This window comes from Narcine bancroftii, chromosome 11 (assembly GCF_036971445.1).
Source record: "Narcine bancroftii isolate sNarBan1 chromosome 11, sNarBan1.hap1, whole genome shotgun sequence".
Classification (NCBI taxonomy): Eukaryota; Metazoa; Chordata; class Chondrichthyes; order Torpediniformes; family Narcinidae; genus Narcine; species Narcine bancroftii.
In genome coordinates this window covers 53,995,336-54,008,354 of record NC_091479.1, presented here as the reverse complement: position 1 = coordinate 54,008,354, position 13,019 = coordinate 53,995,336, and the positions used below count along the sequence as shown (strand labels likewise).

The following is a 13,019-nucleotide window of genomic DNA, read 5'->3' as shown; positions in this document are numbered from 1 at the left end:
CACATCTCCTAACCCTAAACCTAACTGTACCTCTACCCGTCCCTGACCCTTATCTTAATTCTACCACCTTCCTCAACCCTAACCTAAACCCTACCCCTATCCTCTACACCTACCCCCTTCCCCTAATCCTACCCCATACCTGCACCCCCTACAACTACCCCATTACCTACCCCTACCTCCTTTCTCCTACCCCCTTCCCCTATCCCTCCTTCCCCTAAGTTAGGGGTAGGAAGGGGAGGGGAAGGGGAGGAGGGGAAGGGGAGGAGGGGAAGGGTAGGAGGCGAAGGGGAGGGGCAAAGGAGAGGGGAGGGGGAGGTGAAGGGAGGAGGGCTGAGTATAGGGCATAGGTGTGAGGGTAGGTGAAGGGGAAGGTGAGTGGGAGGGGGTTGGAATGGAGGATAGGTAGGGGAGAAATGGGTGGGTGAAGGTATATGGAAGAAGTGGGAAATGGAGTTGGCAGGGCCAGAGGGAGAAGGGGAGGGGTTCAGGCCATCGTGATGTTGTCCGTCCTCTGTTCAGCTGGGATGCAATGTTCTTCTGGACACGTCTCTTTTCTCTGAGATCGCTCCTTCTCCTGGGAAGAGAAATACGAGTGATAGAGATGCCGTCTCCGAGGCCTGATCACGATGACTTTGGAGGGCCCCAACTCTCCCCCCATCACCCCCTCCCTACCCCTGCACACTAGGGCCTTTCCCTTCCTCTGCTTTACCTGAGGAAGTGTGTTATGGAGAAAACCACAATCTATATCTGCAGACCTCAGAGTACCGTGTCTCCATCAGGCAACACCCTGGTTCACCACGACATGGCAGCAAGATGCTGGACAAATCATGGATGGATCAGTCGAGTCCCTTCAGCTGACCCATCTGAACCTACCCCACAACAATATTACTCTTCCCTCCCTCTTACCAGTACCTTCTGTTTTTCTTTTATTCCTGTCCCGAAATTAAAATCTTTTTCATGCCTTTTTTGGACCAGCCTCCACTACTACCCCTGGCAATGCATTCCAGCCACCCAATACATTCTGTGTCAACAAAATATCCCCCTCACATCTTGTCTAAAGTTCCCTCATCTCACCTTATTTAGACATCCACTGGTATTCTCGCCCCAGGAATGCACACAATATTCCAAGTGTGGTTTGACTAGAATTTTATACATCTGCAACGTTACCTCTCAGTTCTTGAACTCAATCCCTGACTCCTGAAGGCCAGCACACAATACACCATCTCAAAATCCCTCTCAATTTGCACAGCAACCTTGAGCGATTTATGGAGCAGGATCTAAATATATCTCTGTCCTGCACACTGTTCATCATCCTGCCATTAACCAAGTGCTCTGCCCTCACGTTCTAGTAATCCACATTCAATAAAGATATTGGTCTATATGAAGCTAATTTTAATGGGTCTCCAACCTTCTTTGGAATAACTGTTATTCGTGCCCTTGAAAATGACTCTGGAAATAAACCTGGACCAGTTGCTTATTTAAGTACATCTGTATTTACAGGATATAACTCCATCTGTCACTTCTCTGCAAACTGGATGACCTATGACAACCTTCTACACTGTCTACAACATCTCTACCTCTGTGTCATCCCCTGACGTACTCACCCTTCCACTCCCATCATCATTCATAAAAATCACAAAGAGCAGGGGTCCCAGAGCAGATCCCTTTGGAGAGCCACTAGTCATTGTTCCATCTACTACGACCCTCTGTTTACTGCAGACAAGCCAATTCTGAATTCACACAGCCAAGGCTCCATGGATCCCATGCCTCCCGACGTTCTGAATGAGGCCACCGTGACGACCTTGTCAAGCACCTTACTAAAATCCACGTGCAGCACATACAGACCTTGACCTTCATCTATTTCCTTTGACACCTCCTCGAAATACTTAATTTGACTCGTGATGCAGGACCTGCTCCTCACAAAACTATCCATGAGTTTCCCCAGCATGTTTGTGCATTGCCCTGGGCCCCAGCATCTGCAGACTTCCTGGCCAGTCCCTCCCTTACCCCTTCCCAGAGCATCCGCATCCATTACAACATTAAGCATTGCTGCCCAGTACTGCCCAGTACAGACCTTTGTAAACGTTCTCCACAACCAACTAACCCTTACCCGTACCACACCCATAACTATGGGTGGATTAAATATCCAATTAACTTCTTTGTGAAATAATGCATCATGAATTTGATGTTGATTCCAATTTCGAATAACTTTTCATAATTCTCGATCAGCTCCTTTAAAGTTAGATCCATTATCAGAACATAATTCTTTTACTTGACCACGTCTAGGAATAAAACGCCAAAGAACATTAATAAAAGAGTCTGTATCAAGCAATGACGCTGCTTCAATATGAATTGCTCTCATAGTCAAACAAGTGAAAATAACTCCATATCGTTTTTCAACACTTCGTCCTCACTTTACTTGCAAAGGACCAAAATAATCAACTTCCACGGATGTAAATGTGAATTCATCAGTTGAAACTCTGTCCTGTGGTAAATCTGCCATTTGCTGTTGTCCAGGTTTTCATTCTCTCTGTCAGTCACAAAGAGATGAAACCTCATGATTTCATTATTAATATATTTAAGCACTGATGTTCTATCAGTCCAAAACACAGGATCTGCTAACTCCATCTGTAATTCTCTTCTTAACATAGCGTCCATTTTGCTCGCCATAATAGCAGCAGTCAATTCCATTCAAGGTCTGGTGACTGACTTTAATGGAGCCACTCTGGCTTTTCCCATTACAAATCCACCATCTACTCGCACTTGGTTATTTCACAGGACTCAGTAACTGACAGGATCAAAACCACCTTCACTTACATCAGAAAAATCGTGTAACTGAGCAAATGTGGCCACTCCAAAGTCTGTTGACTTCAAAACTTCCAAGTATTTGAAGACGCTCAATCCAATTACTGCAATCTTGTGCGATGGATTCTGGATTAGTTTCATCCCATCCAAATTTTCTTCTGCACAAAACTGGTATTTGGCCGGGCTGACCATTAGGCTGAATTCGGCCAGTCGGGACAAGAGGGTGTGCAGTTGAGATTTGTGTTGTGCCCAGTCTCTGTTGGTGACAAGAATGTCATCCAGATAAATGAACGCGAAATTCAAATCCCTGCGCACCGTATCCATGAGGTGCTGGAAGGTCTGGGCGGTGTTCATGAGCCTGAAAGGCATGCATAAAAATTTGAACAAGCCGAAGGGGGTGATGATGGCCGTTTTGGGGATGTCCTCGGGGTGCAATGGCATTTGATGATACACGCACACCAGATCGACCTTGGAGAATACTCTCATACCATGCAGATTGGCCATAAAGTCCTGAATGTGAGGGATGGGGTAACGGTCAGCTACTGTCATGTGATTAAGCCGTCGATAATCTTCGCAGGGGCACCAGCCATCGGAGGCTTTTGGGACCAGGTGGAGCGGAGAGGCCAAAGGACTGTTGGAGCAACGAATGATCCCCAGTTCCTGCAGATGCGAGAACTCCTCTTTCGCTATCTGGAGCTTATATGGCGGGTTTAACAGTAATGTACGATAAACTGTATCAGACACTGTGACACCAGGTTCACAGTTGGGAGAATATTTAACGGTGATATACAGTAGACTTTGGCAGATACTGTGACACCAAGTTTTCAGTAGTGAGAGGTTTAACAGTAATGCATGATAAGCTGTGGTAGATACTGTGATACCAGGTACACAGTTGGAAGAAGGTTTTATGGTGATGTAATATTAACTGTGGCAGATAAAGTGACACCAGGTTCACATTGGGGAGAAGTTTATGGTGATGTACAGAAGACTGACGCAGATATGGTGACACCACATTCACAATGAGGAGAAGGTATATCAGTGATGTACAATAAACTGTGGAATATACTGTGACTCCAAGTTTATAGCGGGGAGAAGGCTGAACTGTGATGTACGATAAATGGTGGCAAAAACAGTGAAAAATGGGTCAACGTGGGGAGAATGTTTATCGGTGATGCACAGTCGACTTGGTAGATACTGTGACACTGTATTCACAGTACTGAGAAGGTTTAACAGAGATGTATGGTAGAATAAGGCAGATTCTGTGACTCCATGTTAACAGTAGTGAGAAGGTTTAAAAATGATGTACAATAAACTGTAGCAGATACAGTAAAACCGGTCTCACAATGGGGAGAAGGTTTAATGGTGATGTGTGGTAAACTTAGGCTGATATTTTAACACCAAGTTAACAGGGGGAGAAGGTTTAACGATGATTAACGGTAGATTGAGGCAGAAGCTGAGAGACAGCATTCACAGTAATGTGAAGGTTTAACAGTGATTTACTATAAACTATGTCAGATCCTGTGACAAGATTGCGCAGAGGGTAGATGTGTGGTTCCACCCTTCCCCAGTTAGACTATTAAATGTTCAATTTTAAAAGTTGTAAAAGTGATTAAAAATACTGTTTATAGACTTTGGAATAGTGGAGGATCGAAATAGCTACTAATGTGAAAAAATTGAAAACTCGGTTCCAGAAGAAATTACTTTACAAAAGTGTTGAAGAATTGTGGCCGAGTTCAAGTTGAAGCAACGGAGTCGTCGACTGGAGTCTCCAAGCCTCAGAGGACTCCTGCCCGGCTAAGTATTTCGTCGGTACCACTTGCGCTATCGCAAGATGGCGCCAGCTCAGTGATGTGTTCAGCGGTTTTGACTCATGCACTCATGAACACAGACGTGAGGGTGGGCCAGCTGAGCGAGGACTGGCCCGTGAGCCTGCAGCATTGCCTGGTGGTCAGGGGAGGTACAGTGTAGCATCAGAAGACACACCTGCGCAGTCGGTGGCCCTACCGGGCATGCACAGTGCGTCGGGGGTCCACAAACATTTGGAGAAGGTGTGGGCTGTGGGGGAGCCTGAGCGACGGTGAACTGACGAGGTCGGCACACTGTTGTCGGGTGTCCAGACCTGCAGCAGCACCGGAAGAGGACCTATTGCTATGGAGGAAGAAGATGCTCAACTTCATTAGAATTTGAAGAACTGGGGACTGCGGCAAAAGAAGGTCAGCCTCAAATGTAGGTGATGGATCCTGGACTGGATTTCTGTGTTTCAAATTCTGGAAGGGATTGCTCAACTCATGGAAGATATGTCAAATATGTCAATGCAGATGATTCATCAGATTTTCGGAAATGAAAACTAAAATGAACACTGTGTGTGAAGAAATGACTTTTATGAAGCAAGATATTAATGTAGTTAAGAGCGATGTTACGAGATGGACACGATCAGTGGATACTGTGCAAAATCATTTTAAAAAGATTGAGGAGGCTTTCTTGAATGCAAGAGTCAAGTGGAGCATAATAGAGAAAAAATGGAAATAGTGGAAGATCCTTTTGTAGATTGGGGGATTCAGAAGAAGGAATTATTGAAGAAGTTTGACTCATTAGAAAACCAAAGTAGTAGAAATAATGTTAAGATAGTAGATCTTCCGGAAGATATGGAAGGTTCGGATCCGGTGAAGGTTTTGAAGAAATGGATCCCAGACGTGTAGGGCAGGTAATTCATTCAAGAAGGACTGGAATTAAATCGAGCGAATAGAGCGTTAAGGAAGAAACCGTTTCCAGGCCAATTACCACGATCTCTGTTTTAAATATCAAGACAGAGAGATGATCCTCCGATTGGTGGTGCAGAAAACACGGCAAAATCAGGCTCCAATTATGGTTCAAAATAATAGGGTTTTTTAAATGCAGATCTGAGTCAAGAAATTATCAGAAGAGTCCGAGAATTTAATTCAGTCGAAGAAGTATTGTGGCAAAAGGGATATAAATTTGCTTTTCGTTATTCGGCAGTATTGGAAGATTTTTATGGGAATTTTCAATCTCAGTTTATTGAAAATGACCATGATGCTTTAATATTTGCTAATTCATTGCCAGATGTACAAGGAAATGGGCGAATGTCACCATTGTCACCAAAGGGAAGGGTCAATGGGAATGGAAATGGGAAGATTGGAAAATATGGAAAGAATGGGAAAAAAAGTTGAATTGACGCAAAGTCTTCTCGATGTTGAAGATCCGGAACAATCATTGGGACTGGAATCACTGGGTTGAATGTTTTTGTTTCAGGACTTTGTGAAAGTCTGACTGGGGGTGGGTGACACTGAGTCCTTTAGTCACCTGCCACTTGTGGACTTTACCACACACCCAGATTTTTAGGGGGCTACTACTTTTGAGTAGCTTGTTTTGGGATTGATTTTTCTCCTTTTTTTGGAATTTTTAAAATAGGTGGGATTCGAATACAGCGAGACTTAGAAGGGGAGCATTATTTTATAGTAGGATTCACATTTGTGAGAAGGTTTAACAGTGATATACTATGAACTGTGTCAGATACTGTGACACCAGGTTCACAGGGGGTGAAGGTTTAACGGTGATGTACGGTATGTTGAGGTAGATAAAGTGACACCAGGTGCACAGTGGGGATAAAGTTCAACGATGATGTACAGTAGACTGAGACAGTTACTGTGATGCTGGGTTCACAGAAGCGAAAATGTTTAACAGTAATCTACGATGAACTGTGTCAGATACTGTGACACCAGGTTCACAGTGGGGAGAAGGTTTAACAGTGATGTACGATAAACTGTGTCAGATACAGTGACACCTGGTTCACAGTGGGGAGAAGGTTTAACAGTGATGTACAATAAACTGTGTCAGATATAATGACACCCATTCACAGATGTGTAAAGGTTTAACGATGATGTATGGTAGACTGATAAGAGATACTGAGACAATGGGTTCACAACATTAACAAGATTTAACAGTATTGTACGATAAACTGTGAGATACTGTGACACCAGGTTCACAATTTGAATAAGATTTAACGGTGATGTAAAATAAACTGTGTCAGATACTGTGACACCAGGTTCACATGGGGAGAAGGTTTAACGGTGATGTACGGTATGTTGAGGTAGATAAAGTGACACCAGGTGCACAGTGGGGATAAAGTTCAATGATGATGTACAGTAGACTGAGACAGTTACTGTGATGCTGGGTTCACAGAAGCGAAAATGTTTAACAGTAATCTACGATGAACTGTGTCAGATACTGTGACACAAGGTTCACAGTGGGGAGAAGGTTTAACAGTGATGTACAATAAACTGTGTCAGATATAATGACACCCATTCACAGATGTGTAAAGGTTTAACGATGATGTATGGTAGACTGATAAGAGATACTGAGACAATGGGTTCACAACATTAACAAGATTTAACAGTATTGTACGATAAACTGTGAGATACTGTGACACCAGGTTCACAATTTGAATAAGATTTAACGGTGATGTAAAATAAACTGTGTCAGATACTGTGACACCAGGTTCACATGGGGAGAAGGTTTAACGGTGATGTACGGTATGTTGAGGTAGATAAAGTGACACCAGGTGCACAGTGGGGATAAAGTTCAATGATGATGTACAGTAGACTGAGACAGTTACTGTGATGCTGGGTTCACAGAAGCGAAAATGTTTAACAGTAATCTACGATGAACTGTGTCAGATACTGTGACACCAGGTTCACAGTGGGGAGAAGGTTTAACAGTGATGTACAATAAACTGTGTCAGATATAATGACACCCATTCACAGATGTGTAAAGGTTTAACGATGATGTATGGTAGACTGATAAGAGATACTGAGACAATGGGTTCACAACATTAACAAGATTTAACAGTATTGTACGATAAACTGTGAGATACTGTGACACCAGGTTCACAATTTGAATAAGATTTAACGGTGATGTAAAATAAACTGTGTCAGATACTGTGACACCAGGTTCACATGGGGAGAAGGTTAAACGGTGATGTACGGTATGTTGAGGTAGATAAAGTGACACCAGGTGCACAGTGGGGATAAAGTTCAATGATGATGTACAGTAGACTGAGACAGTTACTGTGATGCTGGGTTCACAGAAGCGAAAATGTTTAACAGTAATCTACGATGAACTGTGTCAGATACTGTGACACCAGGTTCACAGTGGGGAGAAGGTTTAACAGTGATGTACAATAAACTGTGTCAGATATAATGACACCCATTCACAGATGTGTAAAGGTTTAACGATGATGTATGGTAGACTGATAAGAGATACTGAGACAATGGGTTCACAACATTAACAAGATTTAACAGTATTGTACGATAAACTGTGAGATACTGTGACACCAGGTTCACAATTTGAATAAGATTTAACGGTGATGTAAAATAAACTGTGTCAGATACTGTGACACCAGGTTCACATGGGGAGAAGGTTTAACGGTGATGTACGGTATGTTGAGGTAGATAAAGTGACACCAGGTGCACAGTGGGGATAAAGTTCAATGATGATGTACAGTAGACTGAGACAGTTACTGTGATGCTGGGTTCACAGAAGCGAAAATGTTTAACAGTAATCTACGATGAACTGTGTCAGATACTGTGACACCAGGTTCACAGTGGGGAGAAGGTTTAACAGTGATGTACAATAAACTGTGTCAGATATAATGACACCCATTCACAGATGTGTAAAGGTTTAACGATGATGTATGGTAGACTGATAAGAGATACTGAGACAATGGGTTCACAACATTAACAAGATTTAACAGTATTGTACGATAAACTGTGAGATACTGTGACACCAGGTTCACAATTTGAATAAGATTTAATGGTGATGTAAAATAAACTGTGGCAGATACTGTGACACCATGTTCACAATGGGAATAAGGTTTAACGCTGATGTAAACTAAAATGTAGCAGGAAAAGTGACACCAGATTCACAGTGGAGAGAGGTTTAATGCTGATGTATGGACGACTGAGATCGTTACTGTGACATTTGCTTCACAGCAGTGAGAAGGTTTAACAGTAATGTGCGATAAACTGTCAGATACAGTGACACCAGGTTCACAGTGGGGAGAATGTTTAACAGTAATGTACGATAAACTGTGTCAGATACAGTGACACCAGGTTCACAGTGGGGAGAAGGTTTAACAGTAATGTACGATAAACTGTGTCAGATACAGTGACACCCATTCACAGATGTGTAAATGTTTAACGATGATGTATGGTAGACTGATAAGAGATACTGAGACAATGGGTTCACAACATTAACAAGGTTTAACAGTCATGTACGATAGACTGTGTGAGATACTGCGACACCAGGTTCAGAGTGGGGAGATGTTTTAACGGTAGAGTACAGTAGACTTTGGCATATTCTGTGACGCTGAGTTCAGGGCAGTAAGAAGGCTTAATGGTGATGTGCGTTAAACTGAGGCAGATACTTTAACACCAGGTTCACAGGAGGAAAAGGTTTAATGTTTATGAACGGTAGACTGAGGCCGAAAATGTGAGATGGATTCCACAGTAGTAAGAAGGTTTAACAGTGATTTACTATAAACTGTGTCAGATACTGTGACACCATGTTCATATTGGGGAGAACGTTTAACAGTGATGTACGGTAAATTGAAATGGATACCGTGACACTGGGTGCACAGTGGGGAGGAGGTTTATCAGTGATGTACGGTAGACTGAGACCAATACTGTGACACCAAGTTCACAGTAGTGAGAAGGTTTAACGGTGATGTACGGTAAATTGAGATATATACCAAGACACCATGTTCATAGTGGGGAGAAGGTTTAACGGTGATGGATGGTAGACTGAGGCAGATTCTATTACACCAGGTTCACAGGGGGAGAAAGTTTAACGTTGATGTACGATAGACTGAGGCAGAAACTTTGAGACAGGATTCACATTCGTGAGAAGGTTTAACATTGATGTACGATTAACAGTGTCAGATACATCAGGTTCATATTGGGGAGAAGGTTTAACGGTGATGTACGGTAGAGGGAGGCAGATACTGTGACACCAGGCTCATTGTATTGTTCATTTATCTTAATTACAACATCTAATTTATATCTCCATTTTTTTGTGACAACTTCCAAACATTCCATAAAACTTCTATTCTTATCAGATTTTGTTCATTTTAATAGGTCACAACTAAAAGCCCAAATCGTTTGGTCTCTTAAGTACACTGCACAAAATTAAATTCTTAACATAGGTTTGGTTCAACGGCACTTCAGTCTCCTTCATTATTTTTTAAGTACCTCATTTTGTGCTTTATGCTTTGCCCAGCCGATTCACCAAATGGGCATCCAACTCTGTCTTCTCAACTTTACCCAACGTCTCCTCTGTAAACTTAAGCAAACCAAGAAGACTAAAATTAAAATTTTCACATTGGCATTTTCAAACACAAAAATGACACTGTGATTTGCAATTTCACATCAAAATCCCACTTGCTAAACTTGCAAGCAACTGAATCGCATCCTACAGCTGGAAAATTGCAAGAGAACTGCTTGGTTAAAGCAAAGATTCCACCCAGTCACCCCATTAAAGGCCTCCAAGTTAACAACAGATAGCAACCTGAAAGTTAAATACAAAGATATGTATCAGGAATATTAACGGGCTTTAAAAAAAAACATTTCCACGATTGAAAGAAAACTCCTCAGGGAACATCAGGCTCTTGTTGAACATTTCCTGTTGTATTCCTCAAAATGGTTTGAATCTTGATTTCAAGCAGAGTCATTTGGTGAGATTGTTGGTCCAGAACAAACCCTGCCCACACACTCCCTTAAATACCTGCAAAGTCGTGGCTCAGCTCTGCTCCATGCTAAAGCTATCAGAGCTTTTCTGAAGAGATAACGGACTTCAGATGCTGGTACGTTGAGTCACCAAAACACTAATGATTCCCTGAACAACACACCTCTATCTGAAAACCAACAAGAACCTTCCCGAGTGGTAAATATCAACAAGACATAATATCATGTAACCGTTGTGTTTGTGTCGTTGGAGAATTCTCTTTCCATTCAATAAGAATTAGTGTTTTTGGTGCCGTATTTGAGAAAAGATGTGTTGGTGTTGGAGAAGGTCAGAGATGATTTACTGGAATAATATCAGGAATGAAAGGGTTAGTGTATGAGGAACAATTGTCGACTCTTCAACTGTACAAGTTGGAGTACAGAAGGATAAGGGGGACCTCAGAGGCATTTCAAATGCTGGAAGGCTTGGACAGAGTACATATGGCAAAGATGTTTCCCATGGTAGGGGATTCTAGGACAGGAGAGCATAATTTCAGGATAAAAGGGTGTCAATTTAAAACAAATGTGGAAAAATTGATTTTGTCAGTGGGTCGTGAAACCCACGTGAGGTCATTGGGTGTATTTAGGGCAGAGATTAACAGGTATTTGATACATCAAGAAATTAAGGGTAATGGGGAGAGAGCTGGGGAGTGGGGGTGAGTGGAAGAATGGTGGAGCAGACTCGACGGGCCTACTTCTGCTCCTATATCTTGTGATCTATATCCTGCTGGAGCCCTAGACAACCCTCCTCGTGTATTCCATTCTTAGAAAACATTCTGCATCATGGTTTTATGTCACATGAACCCATTTCCAATTGAATCCCATGTTACAAGTGACCCAATGCAAATTCTGCATTGAGAGGACTGAAGCTTCCTCATTTTAAAAATTGTTATGGAGCAGCTCAAATGAGAATTATTGCTTCCTTTTTTGAAAGGATTAAAATAGAATCAAATAAAATAGGAGAGTACATAAAAAACAAAGAATTTGGAATTGATTTGGAGGATGCACAAAAAAGATTTGTTAAGATAGCTCCTGCCGTAGCAAAAAAATGTATTATGTCAACCTGGAAATTGGAAGATAATTTGAAAATACAACAATGGTATATAGAAATGAATAAATGTATTCCATTAGAAAAAATAACATATAGTTTAAGAAATAATATTGAAATATTCGAACAATATGGGAGCCTTACATTAAACACAATAGCGAAAACCTACTGGGGACAATCATTACCTAAGTTAACGGAAGGAAAAGGAAATGAAAAGAATGGACTCAGTAGAATTTCTGGTGTATTTTTCTTGAATGACAACATTGTCTGACTGGTTTAATGTATCCTAGATTGTATACCTTAAATGGATGGGAGGGGAGAGGTAGGGAGGGTGGGATGGGAGGAGGGAGGAAAAAATGGCACTGTATATGTTTGAACAGGAAAAACTGTGTGTCATGGTTAATGTGATTTATGGTGTGAAAAATAAAAAACTAAAAAAAATAAAATAAAATAAAATAGGAGAGTGAAAAGCACAAAAATTTATGTACAAGTGGGAATCAAAATTAATGGTTGGTAATAAAGATACACAATTGTTGAAACATTTGATTAATATATGGAATAAAATAAATGATGTAATTGGTGTAAGTGGATGTACATCACCCAGAATGGCTTTGATTCAAAATCCTCGTATCTTTTTTTAAAGGATCATGAATTTCTGGATAGCTGGTTTTGTAAGGGGATTATAAATGTTGAAGATTGTTATGAAAGGGGTGAATTAATGTCATTTGAACAACTGAGAAATAAATAACGTATAACTCATCGCAATCGTTTTTGCTATTTCCAACTTAGAACATATTTGAAGGATAAGTTAGGACCAACCATGTTGTACTGAAATAGAAATTCCTTATAAGAGGAATTGTTAAAAAAATTATTTGATGATGTCCTCTTTATTACAAGTAGGAACTTTTAAATGAGAAGTTCATAAGTTGAGACAAAGGTGGGAAATGGATCTGAATTTTGAAATTAATTGGCAAATATGGGGAGATCCATTTTAGGATCTCAATGCAAGATATAAATTAGTTCAGTATAATTGTTTTTACATCAGTCATGTAGCAGATGTCAGCAAGGATTTTATCTGAAACCTGCACCTGGAGTCAGGTGACTCAGGCTGTTGGATGTGAAAACCTCCTCAGGAAGCTAATATGGCAATAGAGATCACATGATCCAGGGGAGTTGTATTAATTCACTTCAACGCAGCATTTTGGATCTATTGACCAGAGTTCCACACTGCAGCAGTGAAGAAGGAATTCACAACTAGTTTATTTTCTACATTTACTTCTTACACCAGTGAAATTGAATAGAATAAAATCAGAATTATCAGATCAATGTTTTAGGTGTGGTTAAGATGTCGCAACTTTCTTGCATTCATC

The 13,019-nt window shown here is 41.3% G+C and overlaps 1 long non-coding RNA gene across 3 annotated transcripts in view; it reads right to left on the bottom strand.

The window, feature by feature from the left end:
* Window positions 1-184: 184 nt before the first annotated feature.
* LOC138745425 (uncharacterized) overlaps window positions 185-13,019 on the bottom strand; it is a 29,684-nt gene continuing 16,849 nt past the window's right edge. For all 3 annotated transcript variants that reach the window (XR_011346253.1, XR_011346255.1, XR_011346254.1), the window contains exons 2-3: window positions 10,071-10,161; window positions 185-574 (exon numbers count right to left, since the gene is read on the bottom strand). This is a non-coding gene — a long non-coding RNA (uncharacterized lncRNA). The remainder of the gene's footprint in view (window positions 575-10,070; window positions 10,162-13,019) is intronic.